General features: G+C 42.7%; 1 pseudogene; it reads left to right on the top strand.

The window, feature by feature from the left end:
* Positions 1-1,547: 1,547 nt before the first annotated feature.
* On the top strand, positions 1,548-7,043 carry LOC128104305 (ubiquitin carboxyl-terminal hydrolase 1-like; annotated as a pseudogene).
* The last annotated feature ends 5,861 nt before the right edge of the window (positions 7,044-12,904 follow it).

The following is a 12,904-nucleotide window of genomic DNA, read 5'->3' as shown; positions in this document are numbered from 1 at the left end:
TTTCTGCTCAGCCATATCACTTCCTGCTTCCTCCTCCCAAATCCTGGGATTAAAAGTGTGTGCCACCACTGCCTGGCTTCTACGGTTAACTAGTGGCTAGCTCTGCCCTCTGATCTCCAGAGAAGCTTTATTTGTTAGAGCACAAACAAAATATCACCACATAGGACCAGTCCTTTTCTTTTTCTTTTTTCTTTTTTTCCGTCAGACGGGTGGTCCAGGCTGTATGTAACAGTTACTGAGCACGAGCCAGTGAGCAGGCCAGTACGCAGGCCAGGAACTCTGGTTCCTACATGGTTTCTGCCCATGCTTCCCTCAATGATGGACGTGACTTGGAAGTGTAAGCTGAAATGAACAGTTTTCTCTCCTTGGTTGCTTTTTGTCCTGGTGTTTATCACAGCACCAGAAAAGCAGACTAGAAACAACCATCGTCAGTCAGAACTTAGAATCCCTGGGAGACAGGCGTCTGGGCACGCCTGTGCCGTGTTATTCTGCTTACGTTACTGGATGTGGGGAGACCCACTTTACTTGTGGCAGGACCGGTCCTAGGGCAGGGGATGCTAAACTGTATAAAACAGAAAGAGTTGACTAGCAAGCACTCACTTCTCTGTTCCCTGACTTTGAATGTAGCATGATGATGCTCTCTTTCAAGTCCCTGTCAATGTGACTGCCCTGCCTGGACTCCCCCCCACCCCCAGTTAGTTTTGTTAGGGCATTTTATCACAGCTGAGACTAGGACACAGTGTGAGTGAAACACCCTTATATATACATATGTGTATATGTTCTCTATATTGTTAGCTGTGAAAACCAGGTGTGGCAGCCTAATCCCACAATCCCAGTTCTCAGAAGGTGGGGATAGCAAGATCAGAAAAGTTTAAGGCCATTCTGACTATATACAGGAGAGTAAGAGAGTTTCCGTGAAGAATGGCCTGAGTTCAAGTTGGCCTGGGGACGTGCTCGGGAGGGATTTCTTTCCCCCTTAATTATGTTGATTGAGGTGGAAAGACTTAGCCTGAAAGTGGGCAGCATCTTTCCCTGGCTTGGGGCCCTGGGCTGTGCAAGAGTGGAAAAAGCTGGGTGAGTACTTAGCATGCATGCATTTATTCTCTCTCTGCCCTTGGGTGATATGCCTACCTGCCTTGTGTTCTTGCCTTGACTTCCCAGCAATGGTGACCATAGCCTGGAACTGTAAGCCATCAAACCCTTTCTCCCTTAAGTTGCTTTTAGTTGGGGAATTTTACCACAGCAACAAAAACAAGACCAGGACAGATCTATGACACCCGTGCTCCGAGAAAGAAAAAAAAAAAAAAGATACACGCGTTTGAGCATACGCACGTGTATGGTTCACTAGTTCCCTTCATAACACTGTTGATGTTGCTTCTTCACCTGAACCCTGACTGACACACAGATTTGGATATGGTTTTATAAGAAAAGTGTCTGGGTGGCCGAGCGAGCGGGGAGCTGTGCGCTCGCCCCGTAGACTTTGCGGCCCGGCTGCTCCGGGGATGCAGTGGGACCGAGCGGCGGCCCGGCTCCGGCTCGGAGGACGAATGGTCACCCCCGCTCGGGAGGCACCCACCAGCGATCCCTCTCCCGGGACGGCGGCGGGGCTCACCCATCGCGCCCGCACTCTGCCCGGCTGGTCTCCCTGGCTAGGGCGCCGCGGACTTGCTCAGGGCCATGTCCGGATATAATTGGTGATTACAGCTGCCTTCTATAAGTTAATTTTCATCAACTCCTTGCAATTTTAAAAGAAAATGCCTGGTGTCATACCTAGTGAAAGTAATAGGCTTTCAAGAGGTAAGTAGTCCGTCGAAGAAAAAACAGACTTTCTTTGAAGTTTTTTTTTTTTTCTTCAGAAAAAGAAAACCAAAAGAGCTTTAGATTTCACCGATTCTCAAGAAAATGAAGAAAAAGCTTCTGAATATAGAGATCTGAGATTGGCCAAGTTGTTCCTTCGGCACAGTCCTTACCAATAAACTGTGAGACGAGAGAAAACCTGTTACCATTTGTGGGACTGAATAATCTTGGCAACACTTGCTATCTGAACAGGATTCTTCAGGTGTTCTACTTTTGTTCTGGTTTTAAGTCCGGAGGGAAGCACTTATTTAACATTATTTCAAGGAAGAAAGTTTCTCTGAAGGATGACACTAATCAGAAAGATAAGAGAAGCTGCAAAGAAGATCCTTTGGCAAGTTATGAGCTTATATGCAGTTTACAGTCCTTAATAATCTCAGCTGAACAGCTTCGGGTTAGTTTTCTCTTGAATCCAGAGAAATATACAGATGAACTTGCTACACAGTCAAGGTGACTGCTTAACATGCTCTGGGAACTCAACCCTGTGTAAGAAGGATATCTACAGCATGATACACAGGAAGTGCTACAGTGTATTCTGGGAAACATTCAAGAAACATGTCAACTCCCAAAAAAAGAAGTGAAAAACTTGGCTGGATTATCTACTAAGGTAGAAGAAAAATCTCATCAGAAAGAGGAGATGAGTGGAGTTAGCACGGAGATGGACAGTATGAGGAATTCGGAGGACTTTAAAGAAAAACTCCCAAAAGGAAACTGGAAAAGAAAAAGGGACAGTGAGTCTGGTAACCTGAAGAAAAAAGTTAAATCGTCCAAGGAACCCCAGTCATTGGAAGAGAACCAGAGACAAACTAGATCAAAAAGAAAGGCTACGGATGACATAGTAGAGATTTCTAAAACCATCCCCAAGTGTGTTTCTGAAAATGAGAGTGCAAGACCCTCTCAGAGGAAACCAAAAGTTAAAATCAATTGGCTAAAGTCTACAACTAAGCAGCCCAGCTTTCTTTCTAAGTTCTGTAGTCTGGGGAAAATATCAACAAACCAGCGATCCAAAGGACAACCTAAAGAGAATGAGGATGACCTGGAAGAGGATTTAGGGAAGAACGCAAGTGAGAACACAGTTAATGGGGGTGTCCTGGAATCTCCAGGAAGCAGTGTCAAACCTGTGAATGTTAGTGAACCTAAGCCCATAAACAAAGGTGCAGAACAGGTTGGTTTTGAAAGCGTAGAGAAATTATGTCAAGATCAGCTAGTATTAGGACTCGCTGTTTGGAACGTGAAAGCGTAACAGAAAGAAGAGAAGATTTTCAGGATATTAGTGTCCAGGTACAAGAAGATGAGCTTCCTAAAGTTGAGGAGAGCTTACTCTGAAAGTAAGCAAATGGGAGCCGGTGTGGACCATGGACTGTAGTATCCTCGGTATATAATATATAGTAGTGTCTTGGTATATAATATATAGTAGTGTCTTGGTATATAACATATAGTAGTGTCTTGGTATATAACATATAGTAGTGTCTTGGTATATAACATATAGTAGTGTCTAGGCTTTTATATAAATAGTGAGATTTTTTCCAGCCCCCAGAGTGTTTATTTATACAGAATTTAATTAGCAGGAATACATTCATGATGTTCCAAAACATAGATCATATCATTTTTGGTTTTGCACATGTGTTTTGCTTCCTTTTGTTCATCTTTTAGTCATCATTAATAAACTATGACAGAACAAAGTTATTATTGCCAATCATTTTCCCTCATTTTGACATCATTAATAAACAGAGTTATCATTCTTACTCATTAACCCCATAACCCAATTTTTGAGACTCTAGAGGCATATGACAGCCTGTGCTCAGGCTGGTTGCTTTGGTTGCTTCAAGGACAGTAGACCAAAACAAAAGCTTCAACCACCCTGGGCATTTTGCCATGTCTCAGGCAATGTATTATTAACTCTTAGTGGTCAGAGAGCCCAGGAAAAATCCTCAGGCTAAAGCTGCTGCAGTTATTATTCAACCCGGCATAATACAATGTTCACATTTATATCTTTATAGAGTTTGCCTATTTGCCTAATCCTGGCATTCTGTTGTTTCTTGGTCATATGACATTATAGTGGCTCTATATGAGCTAACTGTTCTAAGAGAGGGAGATTTTTAAAGACTGAAAACCATGTTAATTTTTAGAATTATTTTCCTTAGTAGAGATGAGTGATGCATAATAAGCTCCTGGGAACAAACCTGTATAGGTACTAAATGATCCAAAATGGAAGCTTGGAAGCAGTTAACACTTTTGGATCTACACAATCTTTTGTGTTTGCTTTTTAAAATAATGTGCTTGTATTTGTATTCTCCATATTTTGCAGTAATTATCTACTTGATGTTTATAGGTCTGGCTTTTTCAACTGAGAAACAGAATCTCATTCAGTATATTTAGTTTTATAATAGTCATGGAGCCAAATCTTTGGGCTGTATCAGAGGCACAGAGCCTAGAGTGTGTGTATTCACAGTGGTGTATATGTTGTGCCTTGAATAACGTTAGAAAGTGTCTCAGAAAACCTGGCAGTCACTTCTATCTTCCTAAGGATTTTATATGTATTTATGAAGATGACTCTATACTCTAGTCAATCTTTTGGGCATGACTAATTTGGGCATGACTCATTTGTATCTCTTCATACTCATTCTGCATGATCTGTATATAGTTCATTGACCTAGAGGTGTGACCTTTAATTTTTTTAAAAAACTGGGAGGTCAATAAAATTTAAACTGTTTAACAAAAAAAAGTATCTTATAGATATAGATTATTTACTTTTGCTTATTCTTTTTGTTTGCAACAGGGTCTCATGGAGCATAGTTGGCCTTGGAATCTATATGGTCAAGGCTGGCCTTGAATGCCTTATCCTTGTTGCCTCCTGAGCCCTAGGATTACAGGCATGTGCCACCACACCTGACAATACCCGTTTACATCCTTAAATAGGAACAAGATTTAAATCATATGTTGCATATCTATATGATTATGTTATCATGGAGTTCAGTTTTAGTGGGGAAGAAGGCCCGGGTGGTCTTGGGCTTAATCTGGTTAAAATTTCCATTAGGTAGCCCCTGCTGAGTCTTGGATTGACAGCAGATGAGGCTGCCAAGTGAGCCAGTTATTTAGAAGGCCAGTGATGTGGGTAGATAAGTTAATTTATATGAGTTTATTAGGCTTACTTATATAGTATGGATAAGGGTTTGCTTACAGAACATGGGTGATACTCTTGGGCATATACTCAAGGAATGCTCAATCATACCACAAAGATACATGCTCAACTATGTTCATAGCAGCATTGTTTGTAATAGCCAGAACCTGGAAACAACCTAGATGCCCGTCAACTGAAGAATGGATTAAGAAATTGTGGTACATATACACAATGGAGTACTACTCAGCAGAGAAAAACAATGACATCATGAAATTTGCAGGAAAATGGATGGAACTAGAAAATATCATCCTGAGTGAGCTAACCCAAACCCAGAAGGACAAACATGGTATGTACTCACTCATAAGTGGATTCTAGATATAAAGCAAAGAACAATCAGACTGCAACCCACAGAACCAGGGAGGCTACCTAGCAGGGAGGACCCTAGGATAACTGTGGCTTATAAGTTTTGGTTTTGCCCAATCACTGGGCAAGCTTTAGTGAAACATTTCACTATTAGGATAAGAATTTGTACCGTATCAAGCTGATGAAAGAATATGCTGGTTGTACTTTCAGGAGGGGAGATTATGATTTAGCCTATAAGAAAAATGTCTGCCATAAATCAAACGGTGAAGAGGAAGATGAATAGGAATCTCACTTACACAACTTAAGTAAAATATAGCTCTCTGAATGGATGAAGATAGATTCCTTCTGTATCCCAGAATCTAATCAATATTTATATGTATAATTCAGCTATTATTTGGCTTAAAAGGGCTTATTGAGAAATGTTATCATTTTTACTGTTTCCTAAAGAGAAAATATTTTCCAGTTTCAAATAACCCTGGACTTTTGAATTATAACCTGTTTTTATGTTAAAAAAAATATGGGTGATATGAAAAAAAACCATGTCATCAACAGTCTCCTCCCCGTCGAGGCCGAGATGGAGTCCCCTCTTCGGTTAACCTTCCACACACTCTATCCTCTGATACCACCCAAGATCACAAGACCATGTCCAGTTGGGGCAGAATTTCATACAGCTGACAGGGACGCTGGAGTTTCTGTGCCCTTCGTGGGGTCTTGGTTTCCACGCGCTGATGGCTTTTTCGGTGATGGAGTCATGGTGTACTAGCGCCACCTGGTGGTCCTGGCTGAGGCATGCCTTTGCTCTATGACTGTAAGTTACTCCTGACCGTTTTACAGTCTTCGACTTTCCTGACTGACAGTTTAGATTTCTGCGAACAAATGCATTATTTGTGGAAGCTTGATCTCTTTTAATGAAATGAACAAATGGTATTACTATTAACAGAGTTAAAAATTATCTGCAACACAGAATACTATTTCACAGTGTGTGTGTGTGTGTGTGTGTGTTTTGTTACTAATGTGTGCACATGGATGAGGTGCTGTGTCAGTGTGGGCATGCGAGTGCAACGCGGGTCAGAGGACAACTTTGAGAATCAGCTCTCTTCTTCACTGTGTTAGTCCTGGGGATCGAACTCATGTGGGACTCTGGTCATCAGGCTTGGCGGCGGGTGCCTGTACACACGCAACCATCTTGTCGTTTTAGGTTTTTGTTAGTTTGTTTAAAGTGAGAAGTCAGAGGAACATCAAAAGTGATTTTTGACATTTAAAAATTTAGCTTTTTTTAGAGGGGAGGGACTTGGAGGAGAAGAGGGGAAATTTTGGCCTGGATGTAAAAAAAAAAAATATAGCTTTTTTCATTAAACTTAGTTTAAATTGATACATAAAGTGTAAAAATTGCATACATTGGTGGGGTACTGGTGAGATGTTTTAGTTTTAACATTGGTTTCTGTTTGAGACAGGGTATTGTTATGTAGCCCAGGCTGACCTGGTGCTCACTATGTATGCTGGGATGGCCTCAAACTCCCGGCAGTCCTCTTGGTTCAGCCTTCTGTGTGCTGAGATTACAGGCATTCATTATCGGAGCTGCTCTTGACAACTTTTAGAGGCTGAATTCGTGGTAGTTAATGGAACAGTAACACAATATAGTGTGTGCGATGACGGTGCTAATACCGTCTCACCATTTACTCCTGGCATTATTTTATTATTTTATTTAAAGAAGCCACATACAATCCATGTGTGATTTATTTATTTATTTATTTATTTATTTATTTATTTATAAAGATTTATTTATTATGTATACAGAAGAGGGTGCCAGATCTCATTACAGACGGTTGTGAGCCACCATGTGGTTGCTGGGAATTGTGGAAGAGCAGTCGGTGCTCTTAACCTCTGAGCCATCTCTCCAACCCCGATTTATTTATTATACTTTGTGTGTGTGTGTGTGTGTGTGTGTGTGTGTGTGTGTGTGTGTACTGTATACAGAGGCCAGAGGAGGATGTAGGGTATCTTTCACTCTCTGCCTAGGTTTCTCACCGAACCTGGAACTAGGCTGGCTGCACTACATCCAGTAACGCTCCTGTATCTGATCCCCACTGTGCTGGAATTACAGGGTCGCCTGGCCATGGCTGACGTTTTACTTGGTCTTCGTGCTCACTCGGCAAGCGCTCTTACCCACTGAACCACTTCCCCAGCCTAGCCCGTGTAATTAAACGTTAAAATTATTTATTTGTGTGCCACAGCTTGTGTGGAGGTCAGAGGAAGCTCGTAGGAGTCAGTTTTCTTCTTCTACCATGTGGGTCCCGGGGACCAAACTCTGTCAGGCTTGGAGTCAAGCATCTTTACTGGCGGAACTGTCCTGGTCCAGTCAGGTCCTGTGTAATTTAGATGTTCTTGGAAGCTGAGTGAAAGAGGAGTTATTTTCCTGGAGTGAGTGAGCACAGCATAATAAATACTGGCTGATGTCCCTCAGCTGAGTTGAAGGATATGTGGGATTTATTTATTTATTTATTTATTTATTTATTTATTTATTTATTTATTTAATTTATTTATTTAATTTAATTTATTTTTTTTATGGTCCTCAGACATGTGAAGCCACACATTTCTACTTGACATTTGGATTAAAAAGCTCATTTATATTTTAGTTTCAGTTCCATGATTTTCTATGAAATGAGCCATACAATCAGCCTTTGATGTAATATTATTTTCAAACTTGATAATTTAAACTTACTAACATGAAATAAATATCCCTATATTCCAGTTTTATGTCAGCGGAAGCATACACTAGCTTTAGTGGTTGCTAACACTTTTTTCTCCTTGCGGGAGGGGTGCAGGGGAGGTAATTTTTTTCTGTCTCCAGCGATTTTGTTTAGTAACTACAGTATGTGCTAGAATACAGATACATCACAATATCCTCTCCTGCACAACAGACTTTGTGACTAACACAGAATAAAAGAAAAACAGAATCTTCAAATTATCAGAGCAGGAGCAAGGGCACAGGAAAATAGCATGTTTCATACAAATTATAAAGGACAGTTGCAATGAGGCTCCATTACTCTTCCCCTAACTCAATTCTACAAAATAAATTCCACGTGTCTTGTCCTGAGAACTCTTAAGAATGCATCAACACCATGGCCCTTCCCAAAGATGGTGAAGACAAAATGGTATCTTTTTAAAAATTCTATTTATTTAGTGCATGTGTTTTTTTGTTTTTTGCCTGTGTATATGTGTGTGTATCACGTGGGGTTCTGGTGCCTAAGGAAAACGGAAGAGGGTGTTGGATGCTCTCCCAGTGGGGGTTGGAGAGGGTAATAGGATGTGTAGCCGAGAGCCCCAATTCTTAGGGAGCTGGGGTTTTTATGAGATGAAGAGAAATCTTATCTAGACCTTTGTACACAATTGTGGGGGTTTCTGGGAATTAGGCGACTGTTTCCTCCCTCTCTCCTTCCTTCCTTCCCTCCTTCCCTTCCTTCCTTCCTTCCTTCCTTCCTTCCTTCCTTCCTTCCTTTCTTCCTTCCTTCCTTCCTTCCTTCCTCCACCAGTGAGTGTTGCTTAAGGAAGCTTAGATGAAGAGCTGTTTACAATAGCACGGGCATCATTTATTTATTCATTTATTTTTCTATTATCAGCTTAATACAGTATAAATTCTTATCCTAATAGTGAAATGTTTGATTGAGGCTTGCCCAGTAATTGAGTAAAACCAAAACTTATTATAAGCCACAGTCATCTTACGGTCCCTCCTGCTATATAGCCTCCCTGGTTCTGTGGGTTGCAGTCTGATTGTTTTTTACTTTATATCTAGAATCCACTTATGAGTGAATACATACCATGTTTGTTCTTCTGGGTTTGGGTTACCTCACTCAGGATGATATTTTCTAGTTCCATCCATTTGCCTGCAAATTTCTAGCATGGGCATCTTACCAGGGGCTACACCACTGATGAAAATATCTTCCCTCCAGAAACTATAAACTGTCCGACAAAATGTGTGTGAACTATGGGCAGGTGTGTGTGTGTGTGTGTGTGTGTGTGTGTGCGTGCGCGCGCATGCGAGCGGACAGGTGGACTCACCTGTTCCTGCTCCTGAGGAGTCAAGTGGTCTTCAAGGATCTCCCTTTATCATTTTCTACTTAAAAATGTTTTAATTAAATTAATTATTTAGGTGTGTGTGAGCCTGCTTGTCTGTATGTGCACTAGGAACACACAAGTGCAGGAGGAGGCCAGAAGGGTCATTCACATTCTCTGAAACTGTTACACTTCAGCATCTTTATCACAGATTTAAAGGACTCTCTTCAATAACTTCCTGTCTGGCTATTTCTTTTTTGGGGGGTGGGGTGGGGGAGAGGTTGTCACTGAAGCCTTCAATGATGTGGAATAATCCTTTTATACACTGTGAAGATGTGTTGCTTTCATTGATTTTTAATAAAGAGCTAACTGGCCAATAGCTAGGCAGGAAGAGGTGGGAGAGCCAGACTGAGAACACTTGGAAGAATAAGGGTGAAGTTGTCAGCCAGATGCAGAGGAAGAAGGAGATGAACATGCCGTGCTGAAAAAAGGTATCGCCACATGGTAGAGTGTAGATAAGAAATATTGGTTAATTTAAGTTGTAGGAGGTAGTTAGTAACAAGCCTAAGCTATTGGCTGAGCATTTATAATTAATAATAAGTCTCTGTGTGATTATTTGGGAGCTGCCTGGTGGGACAGAAACTTCCACTTCCACTTTAATGTCTTTCATTCTTAGTTATGAGTCTGCAGTCATCAATACCACTGCAAAAGAAGCTTCCTTGCCCATAGCAGCCGGCAGCAGCATGGATCGTGGACTTCTACATGGTTTCTGATTGCCAGCATGGATCCCAGTCACCAAGACCGTGGACATCAACATGGCATCTGGCAGCAACATGGATCACAGATATCAACACGGCCCCTGATGGCAGCATGGACCACAGAAGTCTTTCGAGGAGACTTAATCCAGAAAATGAACCATTCTTCATCTCAGAGATCTTGTTCCGTCAGTGAGGTTGGGCAGCATGTTGGGGGCAGGACCTAGACGAGCTCCAGGCTGCTATACATCACCCTGTCCTTGGCATTGGACACCCTGCGGCACCAGGGGCACGACCATCACTGGATGCTCAGTGGCCTGAGCGCTCTCCTTCCCCTAGCAGGGAGAGCTGTGTGAGAGGCAGCTGGAGCAGCAGCAGCAGCAGCTGCCATAACTCCACTACTGCAGGTCAAGAGGAGGCACTGTCGACAGGGTGGCACAGGCGCAAGGTGGGCAAGCCTCCTGGTGGCCCGAGGACTGCCCAGTCATTGACGGCAGGCTCCTTTGTCTGTTGCAGCCACCCTCCCATGCCTGTAGCCAATACGTCACTCATTTGGTTGTTCTGGAGATATTGTGGGCTCTGCAGGCTCACCGTCCACTGCTGCATCTCTCCTCAAAGTCTCCGTGGGTTTCTCAGATTCCTTGGAGCCGCCCCGCAGGCAGTAGATGCGGGCTGCTGCTGCCATCTTGAATCCATCCCCCCACTCCCCGTTTTAAAAAACATTTATTTATTTATTATTGTGTGTGTGGGGGCACACGAGCGTGGGGGTCAAGACCAACTTTCAGGAGTCTGTTCTCTCCTTCCACCAAGTGGGTTCCAGGGATGAAACTCAGGTTAGACCAATCAGCAGGCACCCTTAACCTCCTGAGCTGGTTCATGAGCCAGGCCTGTTTCTGATGGAGAATGAGCTGGGATCAGGGTGTTTCTGTTCTCAATTGAGCCTCCCTCCTGCCCAATGACTGTAGCCTGTGTCAAGTTGACATAAACTAGTCACCACGGTTCCTTTCCAGAAAGCTTTGCTGGCTGACCCCTGTGGAAAATTTGGATGGCATCAGCAAAACTAGCAAAGTGAGAGCTTTCAAAAATGTGAATTTTCCCCATCCACGAATCAATGAAATGAGGAAAAAAAATGATTAAAATTGTTAGAATGAAATTTTTAGATCTCCAGAAATAAATAAAAGGCCTCTAGTGATGTATAGACAGTTTATTCAAGAAAAATGGCCAGATGACAAGTTAGTGGCATTCTAAATTACTCCGTATGCTGGCTGGTTTTATGTTGACTTGTCACACGCTAGAGTCATTTGGGAAAATGCTCGGACCAGATTAGCCTGTGGGGCATTTCTTGATTGATGATTGATGTGGGTGGTGCCGCTCCTGGGCAGGTGTCCTGAGTGAATATAAGAAATCAAGCTGCTAGGTGGTGGTGGCACACGCCTTTAATCCCAGCACTCAGGAGACAGAGGCAGGCAGATCTCTGAGTCTGAGGCCAGCCTGGTCTAAAAGTGAGTTCTAGGAAAGCAAGAACTAAACAGAGAAACCCTGTCTTGAGAAACAAAAACAAAAACAGAACCAAAACAAAACAAAAAACAAACAAACAAAAAAGGAAGAAAGAAAAGAAATCAGTCTAAGGTGCCAGTTAGTAAGCAGCACCCTTCACGGCTTCTGCATCAGCTCTTGTCTCCAGGTTCCTGCGCTATTAGAATTCCTGTCCTGACTTCCTTCGATGCTGAACAGTGATATGGAAGTGTAAGCCAAAAAAACCCTCTCCTCTCTGAGGTGTCTTTGGTCATGGTGTCTCATCACAGCAATAGGAACCCTGTCCTAGTTAGGGTGTCTATTGCTGTGAAGAGACACCTTGACCACCACAACTCTTATAAAGGAAAACCTTTAATTAGGTGGCTCACTTACACTTCAGAGGTTTAGTCCTTTATTGTCATGGCGGGGGGGCAGAGCATGGTGGCTGGGCGTATGGCAGCTTGCGGGCAGGCATGGTGCTTGAGAGGGAGCTGAGCAGTCTTACATCTTGACCCACAGGAAGTGGTCTGAGACACTGGGTGTGGCTTGAGCATACATGAGACCTCAAAGCCTACCTCCACAGTGACACACTTCCTCCAACAAAGCCCCACCTGCTAATAGTGCCATGCCTTTTGGGGACCATTTTCTTTCAAACCACCACATTCCACTCTCTGGCCCCCAAAGGCTTATAACCATGTCATAATGCAAAAATGCATTTAGTTTAACTTCAAAAGTCCCCATAGTCTATCATAATCTCAACAATGTTTAAAAGTCCAGAGTTCAAAGTCTCTTCTGAGATTCATACAATCTCTTAACTGTAATCCCCTATAAAATAAAAATCAACAAACAGATCACATACTTCCAACATACAATGGCACAGGATAGACATTACTGTTCCAAAATAGAGGAAAGAGAGCATAGTGAGGAAATACTGGACCAAAGCAAGATGAGAACCCAGTTAGGCAAACTTCAAACTCTGTATCTCCATGTCTGATGTCAAAACACTCTGTAGATCAGCAACTCCTTTTAGCTTTGTTGACTGCAACACACTTCTTTCTCTTGGGCTGGTTCCACTCCCTGTTAGCAGCTCTCCTCGTAGGTAGCCCATGGCTCTGGTAACTTCCAATATTTTGGAGTCTCCAAGGCAATCCAGGCTTCACCTTCACAGCCTCACACAATGGCCTCTCTTGGCCTCCACTCAGGGACACCCCTGACACATGCCCAGTCTCAGCAGCTTTCCCTA

The sequence above is a fragment of the Peromyscus californicus genome, unplaced genomic scaffold, assembly GCF_007827085.1.
Source record: "Peromyscus californicus insignis strain IS unplaced genomic scaffold, ASM782708v3 Scaffold_8__1_contigs__length_139910024, whole genome shotgun sequence".
In the NCBI taxonomy this organism is placed as follows: Eukaryota; Metazoa; Chordata; class Mammalia; order Rodentia; family Cricetidae; genus Peromyscus; species Peromyscus californicus.
Note: the sequence above shows the minus strand (reverse complement) of the source record. Positions and strands in the feature narration are given on the sequence as shown.